The sequence below is a fragment of the Danio rerio genome, chromosome 16, assembly GCF_052040795.2.
Source record: "Danio rerio strain M-AB ecotype USA chromosome 16, GRCz13ab, whole genome shotgun sequence".
Classification (NCBI taxonomy): Eukaryota; Metazoa; Chordata; class Actinopteri; order Cypriniformes; family Danionidae; genus Danio; species Danio rerio.
The window spans coordinates 27,603,746-27,617,613 of record NC_141036.1 but is presented as its reverse complement, the minus strand read 5'-3'; the positions used below and the strand labels follow the sequence as shown (position 1 = coordinate 27,617,613).

Sequence of the window (13,868 nt, the reverse complement as noted above, 5' to 3'; positions counted from 1 at the left end):
ACCTGAGGCGAAAGGCGAAGCTCTCGATTTACTGATTAATCTACGTTCCTATTCTCACCTATGGTCATAGGCTTTGTGTCATGACCAAAAGGACAAGATCTCGGATACAAGTGGCCGAAATGAGTTTCCTTCATAGGGTGGCAGGGCACACCCTTATGGATAGGGTTAGGAGCTCAGTCACCCAAAAGGAGCTCGGAGAAGAGCCACTGTTCCTCCACATCGAGAAAAATCAGCTGAAGTGGCACGGGCATCTGTTTCAGATGCCTCCTGGATGCCTACCTAAGGAGGTGTTACAGGTATGTCCTACTGGGATAAGGCCTTTGGCAAGACCCAGGACACACTGAAAGGATTATGTCTCTCGGTTGGCCTGGGAACATCTCGGCATCCCCCTGGAGAAGCTGGAGGACGTGTCTGGGGAGAGGGTAGTCTGGGGTTCTCTCTGCTGTCCCTGTGACCAGGCCCCGGAAAAGCGGATGAAAATAAATGAATGAGCAAATAACAGGGTGAGAATATGGTAAAATCTAAAAATGTGGTAAAAATCAGGGGGCTTTTCATTTTCTGGATTGCTTTTGAAAAAAACTGTTGGGTTTAGGGAAGTGGGTGAGCGGGTCAATCACTGCACTTGAAAACACTATTGGTTGGGTTTAGGGAAGGAGGACAGCAACTACTGGTGGATTTACACGAGAAGAGCAAGCACAAATGGCACTCGTGAGAAAAATTTGAGATCTGAAAAAGCATACACAGTGGCCTCTGGTGGATTTATGCAAGAACAGCAGGCACAAATGCCACTCGCAATAGAAATTTGAGATCTCGAAAAGTGTACACAGCGGCCTTTGGTGGATTCGCGAAAACAAAACAAAAAACGCCATGAACGTACCTCCTGGAAAGTATTTGCCCCTCTCCAGAAATGTATATAGGGACACATTTTCAGAATGGGTTGAAAAAAATATGGTGCCTAAAGAATATAGAATTTATGAATGCAAAACTGAATATTTAAGAATAAATTCGGCTTATTTTATAAAAAGAAACAAAAATACAAACAAATGTAATTAAATAATTTGACTGCATGATTTATTCAAAGCTTTAAATTCTTGATATTTTGAGTGCACTGAAATTTTTGTTTACAGATTTTTTGTTTGTTTTGTCCCAAAGCACAGTACAGTTAAGTAAAGATATTGCATATAGAAGAAAAATTATTGACATGAGGCCAAAAAAGTTTCTGAAAAATATAAAAATGGGTTAATTTTAAGATTAGAACAAGATATCTAGAGGGCTGAGAAAAAAATATGTTCTCCTTTTAAATTGAAACCTGCTAATCTTTTTTTTTTTTTTCAGAAATCAAGCATGAATGTCTTACATTATGTTGCTTCTTAAGTTCACCTTGCAAATTAAAACTTGCCATGAGGGCGAGTTAAATTTAATTCATTTAACTTTTTCTGACCCCACTTGAAGACAAGTGAACTTAGTTTTGACGATAATTAATTTTTTTTCTTCAGAAAAACAATACTTCACATTTTGCTTCTCACATAAATAAAAACCAAAACAGAATACTGAAAACTTCTGCAGTGCAAAGGCCCCACATCACACCTTACCTACCATTCTCTATAATAAAAACAGTGTTAGAGTACACATGTAAACACAGACACACAACAAACACCAGAAGGACAATACACAAATTTACTTACATATTTAGCAAACAATTCAAGCAAAACACCTTCATCTAAAGCTATCATAGTTGTGGCATTGTTGCCCTCTGCTGGAGATATAGTGCACTGAACCACCTCAGCACATTGTCTCTGCTCATTAGTGGCTTCACATACATAATACACACATGAAAGACACACACATACACACATCTGACCTCCTTGCTGAAACCACCCACTCTCTGCAACTACTAAAATATTCATGTTGCCCTCATAATATGCTTTCTTTTATAATCATCATAATAATCATCATCATTCTCTCATACACTAATTTCTCACACACAAACACAGTTATCAAGCAAAATATATTTAATGATAAACTAATAATAATATGCTTTCTTTCATCTTCATCCTCTCATATGCTAATTTCTCACACACACATGTAGTTTAAGCAAAATATGTAAAGCTGTAGGAAATCAGCTATTAAAAGCATATTTGTGTGTATGTCCTGTGTAAATCACCGCTGCGGGGTCATCTTCCATCAGTCTAGACGGATTCTGCTCGCCTGGCAATATAAAGGCAGGAGTCTGTCTGCTAGCAAAGAAGCTAGTGCTTATTCAGCAGGAAAGCAGCGGCGTAGCGCTCCTCTGAGACCTCTCGTTTTCACACACAGACACCAAAAGGCCTACGAGAGCCATAGGTTAAAGCCGGATCGCTTTGCATTCATGCCGACTACACACGTTTCACAGATGGCATACATGCAAAGGAATGCTAATGCGTTTATCTCCACTAGCATAAGCTGCTCTGTCTGCAGCCGAGCTTCTTTGTTTGTGTTTGTTCCCCCCGTTTGTTTACAGCGCTGTGAATTAATCTAAGAGGTTTTAGCTTAATGAGTGTAGAAGTTCAGCTAATGAGTTTATGACCTTCGGTGTTTGTTGCAGATATGACGACTGCTATAGTTGAGAAAACTAACAGGGTCAGCGTGATTAATTTGTGCTTTCAGATGGAGCAAGAAATTGTTTAAGGACATAATTGTGTGAGCCTCTGTGTGGTGTGGATGTGTTTCAGTATTTTTTTTTTTGGTTTGTAATTTTTTTAAATTACTATATAGTTGTAGCTCATTTAGTTTGACAATTTTAGTTCTTCAGCTAGCTCAAATAGTGTTTATTTAAAGCAATAAAATAATTAATAATTTTAAAATACTTAAAATAATAAAATACTTTTAGTTTTAGTTAATGGTAAATTTGATAAGACTTTTTTTTGAAGCAAACCATTTCACATAAAGAGTTTTCTTTGGTGAAGTGGCAAAACAGCCTATGAATTTATCTTCTAATTGACAAATTCGCTGACAAAAAATGATTCAAAGATGATTCCTTTATTAATTTTGTTAGTACCAATAAGACCTAAGTTAAGTGGTTGTAAACAATTTATTTGGGCTCAATTTAAACAAACAAATTGTGTTGAACATTGCTAAACTTAATTTGCTTGTTTAAATTAAACACAAATAGATTGTTTGCAACAATTTTGCAGACATTATTTTTTTCAGTGCATTAGTGGAACATGGTAATTTTGTTAATGTGTAAAAAAAATGATAATCAGCTATCATATATGCAGGGGTGGATTTAGTGATTTGGGGGCCCTAAGCAATTCCAGCAATGGGGCCCAAAAATCCTAATTTACATCCTATTTATTTATTTTTATTTTGTTTGTTTGTTTGTTTGTTTGTTTGTTTGTTTGTTTGGTTTGAGGACTTTATTTTATATAACTAAATCTTTTTTTCTACATTTTCTTTCTTAACCCCAACCCCCAAAACAACTAAAAATAACAAATAAATTGTTTAATTTTTAAAACTAAATGTTCATTTGATTTAACTGGGGGACAAATTTGGACAGACTTAATAATTATGATACACTTTTATTTATTAGATCCTCGACTTGGCTTTGCTAAATATAAATGAAAACAATGTTTTATATAAAAAAATGTAAAGATATAATTTATATTTTATTGGGGGCCCCAAAATGTCCTGAGGCCCAAAGCGACCGCTTACCTTGGTTATTTGTTAAATCCACCCATGCATATAAGTAGCACTTAGCTAAATATGAAAACTAAAGTGTGAACAGAAAGAAATACAGTTTTTCCTGAACACTTTGCCTCCCTGCTATTTGCTTAGAAACAGATAGACCCGCTTCAGACATCATTGGTTAAACTGCTGTTGCTGTGTTGAGCTGGCCAGCTCATTTATGTCCAAGACATAAACACAGATTATATCAAACACACACATACACACACACAAGGAAATTTGTTGTTCAGTGTTGTTCATATTTATGAATGTAAACAGTTGATGAAAAAAAATTGCATGTGTATTAGTATATTGGATCTGTGAAACAGCAACTCTTGCACACCTTGACAACACACAACTTGAAATTCAGCAAATGGAGACATGTACATTTTCAGTAGAGAATTCACAAGTAAAATAAATTAGTTTTAGTGCATAGTGATACTTTTTTTTGTTCAATTATCACTATTCTCACTCATTATGTATTGGGCAGGGTATGGCATGCATGAATATGTATTTTATAATGAACGGCCATTATCTTAATAATAGGCAGGTAATAAGCCAGTAGTTTATGGTGGGAACTGGTACTTAAACTAAAGTGACCAATCTTTTAACACTCAAAAATTAACATTTTGCTTTAAAGGAAGTTAAATGTGGGGGAAAGGCACAAAAGGACCCCTTTAGTGAATAAGTGAAAGTAACTAAAGGCTAGAGGAAAGACGTTTTAAATGCCTTTTCTTTCTCAATGCAAAGCTACCCAATTCCATTTTGTTACAAATTCATCAACACTTCAGAAATATTGAATCAAAATTCATGCTTTAAAATGAACAATATGTCAGGCAACCCCTGCTCACACCTCTACGATTCAGTGTTTTTGCACAGAATGGATAAAATGATGAGCGCCACATCAAAAACCTGTGACAATTCTCTGGCATGTTACCATGGCAATACCAGGGCCTCCTTTAGCGTGTTGCCAGGTAGATTTTTTGGTGCCGTGCCTTTTTCATTTCCAAACCCATGCCCTTTTCACTTTCCTCTCACACCACAACGAATGTCGTCAGCTTCCCACTTCAATTCTGCCCTATCCCAGTGACTTTCTGTCCCTCTACTTTTGGACCACCTACATCTCATTCTTTCCCCCTCCCTTTCTTCAAGCATCCAAACTCTTTATACTCCCTACCCTCTGCCGATCTCCTTGTTCTCTTTTAAAATCACTTCATGCAGATAAACAGAACTGCTGTAGCTTCAGAATCTTCCTCACATGATGTGTTTTTAACACCTCCTTTTCCATAAGGGTATTTTGTAAAAGTATGTCCCCCAACCAATACCTATAGCTTTGTGTTCCCCAGTGAACTCTCACTCCCCCTTAAGCAACACTTATGGTTGTCTCTTCATACAAATATCAATACTGCATACAATACACCTGTTATCATTTGTGTTCTGTGAACCTGTGTGTTTTAAAGTGTTGATGTGTAACTGTGTGAGTCAAGATGTGGGTTGAAATGCATATGTGGGAATGCATGATCCACACTTGTGCACCTTTGAACTTGAACTAGATAATAAAGCCGGGAATACCTCAGCTGAGTTAGTAACTCACTAATGCTGATTTCAAAATGAAGGTTTTCATTCTTCTGCATGCAAATCCAGTCGAAAATATAAAATGTGATTAATTTAAATAAAAATAAAAATAACCTGTCCTCCCGTATAAAAATATTTATTACATGATATACATTATATGTGGTTCTGAACCACAAAATAGGTTAAATGTACATTATTTGAAACGTAAAAGTTCAATAAAAAAAAAAAAAAACTTTCTGTTGATATGATTTGTTAGGATAAAACCTTTTTTTACTGAGATACAAGATGAGATACAATGCCATACAAACTGCTTAAATAATGTGCACATTAATAATCAAAAAGAAAGTTCATTTGAATACATTTCATAGGAAATTTATAAAATATCTTGATGGGCCATGATCTTTACTTAATATTTTGATAATTTTAGGCTTAAAAGAAAAAATATTTAATGTTGTCTCATCCAGTGCAGTTTTGTTTATTGCTACATTTATACCTAAGCAACAAAAGGCTGGTATACTTCTACATTGTTAGTGGTATTGGCAAATGAGTTTCATTTAGGGCAGTCTGTTTTATTATTATATTGTTTTTATCCTCAGGATATATGTTTATTTCTTGATATAAGAAATTATATATTGACACTGACCACATTTAAGTTTTTACATCTAATTCAATACAATCACTGTTTTATGTAAAGATATTATATATATTTATTGCTGTTTTTATCTTAATGTTTATATTTTCATACCATCATTGTCTCTGTTCTAATTTTAATTCACAAGATTAAAAGAATGCACAGTTGGATCAAATGTCATGACATTGTGGAATGTTTGCTTACATTGCTAATAAAAGAGATTCTTCTTCTGATAAAGTAATAACAAATCTAATAAACAAGTAGTTATTAATGATAAGTAAAATACACTTATTTATTATGTTTGTGTTCTTACATCAGAATCACTTTTAAGACATGCATGTCAATATATTAATTATGCTTATATTTGTATGAGCTAGATTTATATTAGAATTTAATTGTGCATGTATAGAAGTATGTTTTACTTTATATTTCACGTGTTACATTTGACTATGGGTTTGGCACTAGCAGTCTGCACCTTATTAAAAACATATACAGTTGAAGTCAGAATTAGTGGTTGCTGAATTATTATCCCCTGTTAATTTTCCCCCAATTTCTGTTTAACAGACAGAAGAATTTTTCAGAAGAATTTTTCACTTTTCTAAACATTATAGTTTTAATAACTAATTTCTAATAGCTGATATAGTTTATCTTTGCCATGATGACAGAAAATAATATTTGACAACATATTTTTCAAGACACTTCTATACAGCTTAAAGTGACATTTAAAGGCTTAACTAGGTTCATTTACTAGGCAGGTTAGGGTAATTAGGCAAGTTATTTTATAATGAAGAAGCTAATAATTGACCTAAATGTTTTTTTTTTTAATAAAAATTCTAGCCAAAATAAAACAAATAAGACTTTCTCCAGAAGAAAAGAAATATTATGAGACATACTGTGAAATGCTTATAAGGCTTACAATATATATATATATATATATATATATATATATATATATATATATATATATATATATATATATATATACTGTGTTCAGCATATATAAGTACACCACTCACAAATCTATCTTTTAAATTCATATTATTAATAGGAAGCTATACAATATCATATTTGTGCATATACATTAGATTAGTCAGTACTCAAGCCAAATCTGGAGCTTATCTAACAAAATAACTTATAATAACGGTCCAGAAACTAGTACACCCAAATTTAAATGTTATAGAAAAATATTGAATATAAATTTTAAAAAGAGGAAAAATCAACAGAAGCAAAATAATGGAAAAAATTAGTTAAAATTTGTAGGTTGTATTTTTTTGCAATACTTTGCTTGAATTAAATTGTATTTTTCTTTTTCTAAATATGTTTGGTGACTAAAATGTTATTTTAATAAATATATCTGTTTAATATATCTGTTATGTTTAAATGCACCAAAACACATTGCCTATTTTCACCGAAAAATTAAGAAAAATATTTCTTTTCAAAATGGGGTGTTCTCAATCATGCTGAGCACTGTATATATGATATTAGTCAATTATTAGTCCTCCTGTTATATGTTAATTATTTAATATTTTTTCCACAGTTTCTGTTTAATGGAGAGAAGATTTCTTTTCAACACCATCCTGCAATTTAAAGGCTTAACTGTGTTAATTAACTTAACTTGGCAAGTATATAAAATGTATAAATAAATGAAAAAAATTTGATCACCTTTCTTATCATGTCTTATCACCTTTCTGGGCAAATTTCCTCAGCAATCCCTTATTTCTGCCTCTTTGCAAAACCTTCGCTACATTTCAAGGTGGCAAATAAAGTGGTTGAACGTGTTGCTATGGGAACACATTCCCTGGCAACCCCGGGCAGCCCGGCAACGTGCCAAGCGGTTGCTAGGGCAGAGTTGTCAATCACGTCAGAGGGGTTATTGTGTATGCCAGGCATGTTGGTGGGACTGAGCTCTGCTGCTGAGAAAACAGAGATACACACACACTCACACACACAGCTCTGGTCATCAGCAAAATATGAAGGTCAGTTGGCATTGTATGCGCACAATGGAATGCAAAAGAAATTCAGGGACAATCAGAAATATTCAGAGCAACCTGACGTCCAACAAAGCCATTCATGGAAGAAAAGATTGAGAGACAATCTTTTGACGCAGATATGATAATAGCTGGTTCATATCTTTCATATTTCTGCCGGGCTTTATAGCTGTTCTCATAGGAACATAAGCATAGGCTTCGCCACTGAATAGGCTGAAAACAGGCTTTTAAGAGTTTAAGGTTTCGATTCATAGCTGAGTTTCAGCTCAGGTGTGTGTGTGTGTGTGTCTGTTTTGTAGGTAAAGAAGACAAAGGCTGGAGAGTGATGTTGGGACAGAGACGTTTGGTTACCTGATCACTGACCAGCTGGTCTGCTGATGTGGCATGAGGAGTGAACACCTGTAGTCCCTCAGGAGAACCAGAGCTGATCTCAGGTGATGCGTCCCAGCTTCTGAAAACACAAAAGAGTGAAGTCTTAAAAGACATAAAATACACACAAATGTGAACTACAGTTTTAGATAAAAGTCAAACCTAAAACTGTTTAAAATGTTACATTAGACTTCAAAATAAAGTCCACAAAAATATTAAGCGGCATTTCGACAATCCACATAAATAGGGAGTTCATTCATTTTCTTTTCGACTTAATCTCTTTATTAATCAAGGGTCACCACAACGGAATGAACTGCCAACTTATCCAGCATATGTTTTACACATCAGATGCCCTTCCAGCTGCAACACATCACTAGGAAACACCCATACACTACAGCCAATTTAGCGAATTCCATTCACCTATACCGCATGTCTATGCACTGTGGGGGGAAATAGGCAGTTCTTTATAATCAAATACTGTACTACAGTGCTTTAATTTCTAATGTATAAATATTACGGCCTCGTTTTTGCAGTTGAATCAAATTAACTTCTCTAGTCATCTCACTTACACCAAACAAACTGACTAAAAATCAAGTTAAACTTTGCATAACTGATTAAATTGTTCAAATAAGTTAAAGTAACACAAAAACATTTGCTGACATGACTTTTTATCATATCATATTTAGGTAATATACACTTAAGTAATATACTTAGGTAACTTAGACCATATAGACAATTTCAATGTGGTGATGTCATTGGCCCATGAACATTTCTTGCTTGTTATCAAACTATTTCATAATTGTAACAAGAGGCAATTCAATGTTAATGTTAAAACAGCTATCATAACATTATTTATCAATATGTGTCTTTTTTGGATTCTCGGAAGCTATAGAAATTAAAAATGTAAAACAGGAAATACATTGAGATCATTGCTTTTGTTTACTTCCCTTGAAATGCTCTATACTTAGGTTAAAAGTAAGCATTTCTTTGTGGAGTTTGCATGTTCTCCCTGTGTTCACGTGGGTTTCCTCCAGGTTCTCCGGTTTCCCCTACAGTCACAAACCAAACGCATGCGGTATAGGTGAATTGAATAAGCTAAATTGGCCGTAGTGTATGTGCGTAAATGAAAGGATGTATGGGTGTTTCTCTGTGTTGGGTTGCGGCTGGAAGGGCATCTGCTGCATAAAATATATGCTGGATAGGTTGGCGGCTTATTCCGCTGTGTCAACCCCTGATGAATAAAAGGAGTAAGTCAAAAGAAAATGAATGAATGAAAGTAAACAACATCCTTATTCTGATTTGTATTTTTGGAGCCTTTTCATAAGTCTGTCATCATAATCTTAAAAAAAAAAAAATATATATATATATATATATATATATATATATATATATATATATATATATATATTTTTTTATATATATATATATATATATATATATATATATATATATATATATTTTTTTTTTTTTTTAAATAAAAAACCTATAAACATTTATGTTTATGACTGTATTATTGTCTTTGCGTCAAATTACAAATAATAATAATAATAATAATTACCGCTTGTTCGAGGTCTTTCTAATGCAAAGTAAATTTGACATCATTTTCTCCTCTGACTGCTGTCATCACTCACAATTTTTTTTCTTTTTCTGAAAGTCTTGATAACACCTTCGTGGAGTTTTTCTTTTATTATTTCAACAAATAGGATTTTTAAAAAAAATCTCCGATTCACTGCAATCTAAGTTTACCAAACTATGATGTCTTCCGCTACTGAGAAACCCGGAAATGTGAAAAGGGTCTATTAAAATAGACAAATGCATAAGTGATCAAACTAAAAGCTATTATATTTTTAAACAATTAAAACATCTTGCTGATAAATGCATAAACCTAGGATAGTGGTAAAGTCTAACAATTAAAAAAAAAAGTTATTAGTAACTCGGGGCATTACTATGATAATACAGTTGAAGTCGGAATTATTAGCCCCCCTTTGAATTTATAATTTTTTTTTATATTTCTCACTTATTTTTCTTCTAGAGAAAGTTTTGTTTGTTTTGATCCGGCTAGAATAAAAGCAGTTTTAATTAAAAAAAAAAAACATTTTAAGGTCAAAATTATTAGCCCCTTTAAGCTATATTCTTTTTCAGATAGTCTACAGAGAAAACTATCGCTATACAATAACTTCCCTAATTACCCTAACTTGCCTAGTTAGCCTAATTAATCTAGTTAAACCTTTAAATGTCACTTTAAGCTGTTTAGAAGTGTCTTGAAAAATATCTAATCAAATATTATTTACTGTCATCATGGCAAAGATAAAATAAATCAGTTATTAGAAATGAGCTATTAAAACTATGTTTACAAATCTGTTGAAAAAAAATCTTCTCTCTTAAACAGAAATAAAAATATACAGGAAAAAATAAACAGGGGGGCTAATAATTCAGACTTTAACTGTTTATCATCAATTGATTCTTGCTCTAAATAGATTTTTTGATATAAACTATTGTTTCAGATTTTAGAGGGTGCCTTCATGGTAGTCATGGTAAAAATGTATCATGCTCATGATTTTTGTGTACGGTCAAATTCAACAGGACACATTGTAGAGTACAAATAAAAATACAGCTGAATTCGCTTATTACTTTGATGCTTTTCTAGTTTGACCCACTTACATTGATTTTACTCTTTGAAAGCCATCAAAACCCTTTCGCCATGTGTTTTATTCAGAAACAGTTGACAAAAAAACAACAACAAACTTTTTATTAATATTTTGTTACATAACTGAAAGGCATTCACACATTTAAAAGACCAGTCTATGTGTCCACGTTCATTTTGGGATCACAGTGGATTTGAATGTTTTAAAGAATGCTATAAAATACGCTAGATGAAGTAATTTTCGACCTCATACTTGCATGCACGCGCTCATTTTTTCGTTTTCATCCAGACACCCAGGGTTTTCCCCCGACGCATTATCTTACCCAGATAATTGTGACATCATGCCAAGAATTCACATGAGTGTTTAAATATAAACAAACCCCAGCCCCAGATCTCTGGTATGCAATTCATATTTCATGTCTGTTTTGACAGGCTTCTGTGTTCATCTGCATGAGAAAGAAAAGAGGGGAAAAAAACTCTCCCTTCTGCCTGCCAGTAATCTTATCTGCACACACCATATTAAACAGGTCACGCACAGGTCAATGCTCACAACGGAAATAAAACTGAAATGAAAGGATCCGTCAGAAATCAAAGCGAGTTCATTTTCATCACCGATTATCTTCATTCGGGGAGAGAAAAAAGCAAACAAATTCTCTCTTCCAGGCCAATTTCATAGTCTGAAGCATAACATATCTAACGCCATTAAACAGAGCAACATAAATTCCCCATGAGCTGTTATTCTGTTCCACATACTTTGTGTCCTGGGGTGCGAACAGAGCCCACGCTAATCTTATCAGTCCTGACGAGGACTCACAGCGAGTCACAACAACCCTCAGAGGAGAAGAGAAGACAAGATGCAGTTCTGCTTATAGAGAGAGGATTCATTTCAAAGGCCTGTCAGTCGCTGGTTCACAGGAGTCAAGTGTAAATTGGACTTTTATTATGCTTAATAGTTCTTTTACTATCAACGATTGCCAAAGTGGTCATTCTGTAAGCATATTTATATGATTATGGTAATAGGTTTAGGTAATAGGTCAGGTATCAGAAGGCAGATCTTGATAGAAGTCTGTAAATAAAAACCACTATGGCAGGATGGGATGAAGTCTGGAATTATATTTGCTGACTTCTAATGGGTGGAATATTAACTTTTAAAGGGCACCTATTTTACCTCTTTTTAAAAATGTAAGATAAGTCTTTTGTGTCTTCATAATGTGTCTAAAGTTTCAGCTCAAAACGCCCATCAGATTATTTCTTATACATTTTGGAATATTGGAATTTTCTACTCTCAATAGCTGTTTTTGTTGCCTGTGCCTTTAATGTTGATTCTCCCCGCCCACCGTTCCCACGTGCCTGCCAGAGTGTGCCTCAGTCTCCTGCAGCATCAGATAAACATTGACAAACATGAAGGAAGCAGATCTCAGGTAACATTTGCGAGAAATACTACAGTAAGAACTGCCCCAATAATTATTGGATGTATTTGTTGTGGAGTTAATTCAAGCCTTTCTGCAATGATGAGTCACACATAATGTCGTTGCAATGTTCACACACATGCACGCACACACGCACACAGACACACACACAGCGTGCATTTAACTTTACACTTTTTTTGTGTGGCAAATGTGACAGGATACACGGTAATATCCACTGCTGTATGGATATCCGTTATGTTGATGTACTAAAATGTCTTCTTTTATAATTGTACTGACATGCAGCTGTTGTGATAAATATGGTAAAATTGCTGTAATTCATTACAATTGTGCACTGTTTTAAAAACGTTATAAAGGGCACCTATGGTAAAAAATCTACTTTTCAAGTTGTTTGGACAGACGTGTGTAGGTATAGTGTAAAAACCGTCATATTGGGGTGATATAAACAGACAGTGACCTTTTTTTAATTTTACAACATAAAAACAGTGGACCATTTGGAGCTGTTTTCAGACCGACCGCAACTTGACGTAGGAGAGCGGTCCCCCTGCCAACCAATAATTGATTGACAGCCACGCGTCACGATCATATCCTCAGTTTCTTGTTTCACTTCCGCCATTTAAAGCGTGTGAGTCAAAGCAATATCACTAAAGGAACACCCTTGCTTTATTTGTAGATGTAAGGCTTATTGGGCTCATCATAAGATCAATATTCTCCACATTATCACTCTAATCGGAATTATTGCTTGTACCTTTTGTCAGGTTTGCAAACATGTGTACTTTTCATTATGTCTACCTTAAACTTCAGCCGTTTGCATTTCTCGCGAGCACAGAAGCTCCCTGTGATCTTAGGTGCAGCTGGAAAAGTGCAAGCACGTTGCCTCATGTGCGCATCTCTCCATTGGAAATAAAATAACAAACTTGCCTCCTGCAGGTAGCACACAAGAAGTGCCTTTCTGCGTGATGTGGCACCGTGCATTTTAGAGGTCTAGGTGTGGGTTTCTGTCAGGGTGCACGCGGCGGACCTTCGGGTCGGCGGCCACGGCACCGTTGTGTTTGCACAGGCTTTTGTTTGGAGTTCTGGAATGCATGGCGCTGTGTGGCACGACGATACTGGACACTTCATGTTTTGCCGCGCCACTGAGAGTGTCTGGTGTGCCGTGTCATGGCGCATTTGGTGCCTTAGTCAAAGTTAATTTAGTGTGTGGGGTTATTAGTCTCGGTGTACAAGCTCGGTACTTGTACACCAAGACTATACAAACTATACAAAGACAAATGATTTTGTACTCTCTGCTTGGTCTGTGTCCGAGTCGTACATGTACGGCTGAATTCTGATCCTAACTTAGCTTCTCTTTCTCTGTCTTCCTGTCTGTTGCAAACACAGAGCATGGGAGCTCTTGGCTCCGCCCCCTTGTTACGTTGGGCGGGAAGCCAAAACAAATTTTCATGCAAAGCAACACACCCCAAAAACAGCGAGCTGTGTACACGTCCCCAACATAACACTTTTGAACACATTATGATAAAAACATCTGAACT

The 13,868-nt window shown here is 35.0% G+C and overlaps 1 long non-coding RNA gene across 3 annotated transcripts in view; it reads right to left on the bottom strand.

Moving 5' to 3' along the window:
* LOC147833348 (uncharacterized) overlaps positions 1–13,868 on the bottom strand; it is a 72,124-nt gene that overhangs the window by 17,484 nt on the left and 40,772 nt on the right. For 2 of the 3 annotated variants that reach the window (XR_015511414.1, XR_015511412.1), the window contains one exon: positions 8,248–8,347. This is a non-coding gene — a long non-coding RNA (uncharacterized LOC147833348). Of the gene's footprint in view, positions 1–7,570; positions 7,822–8,247; positions 8,348–13,868 lie in introns of those variants that run through there. The other variant, XR_015511413.1, reaches the window with a different exon arrangement.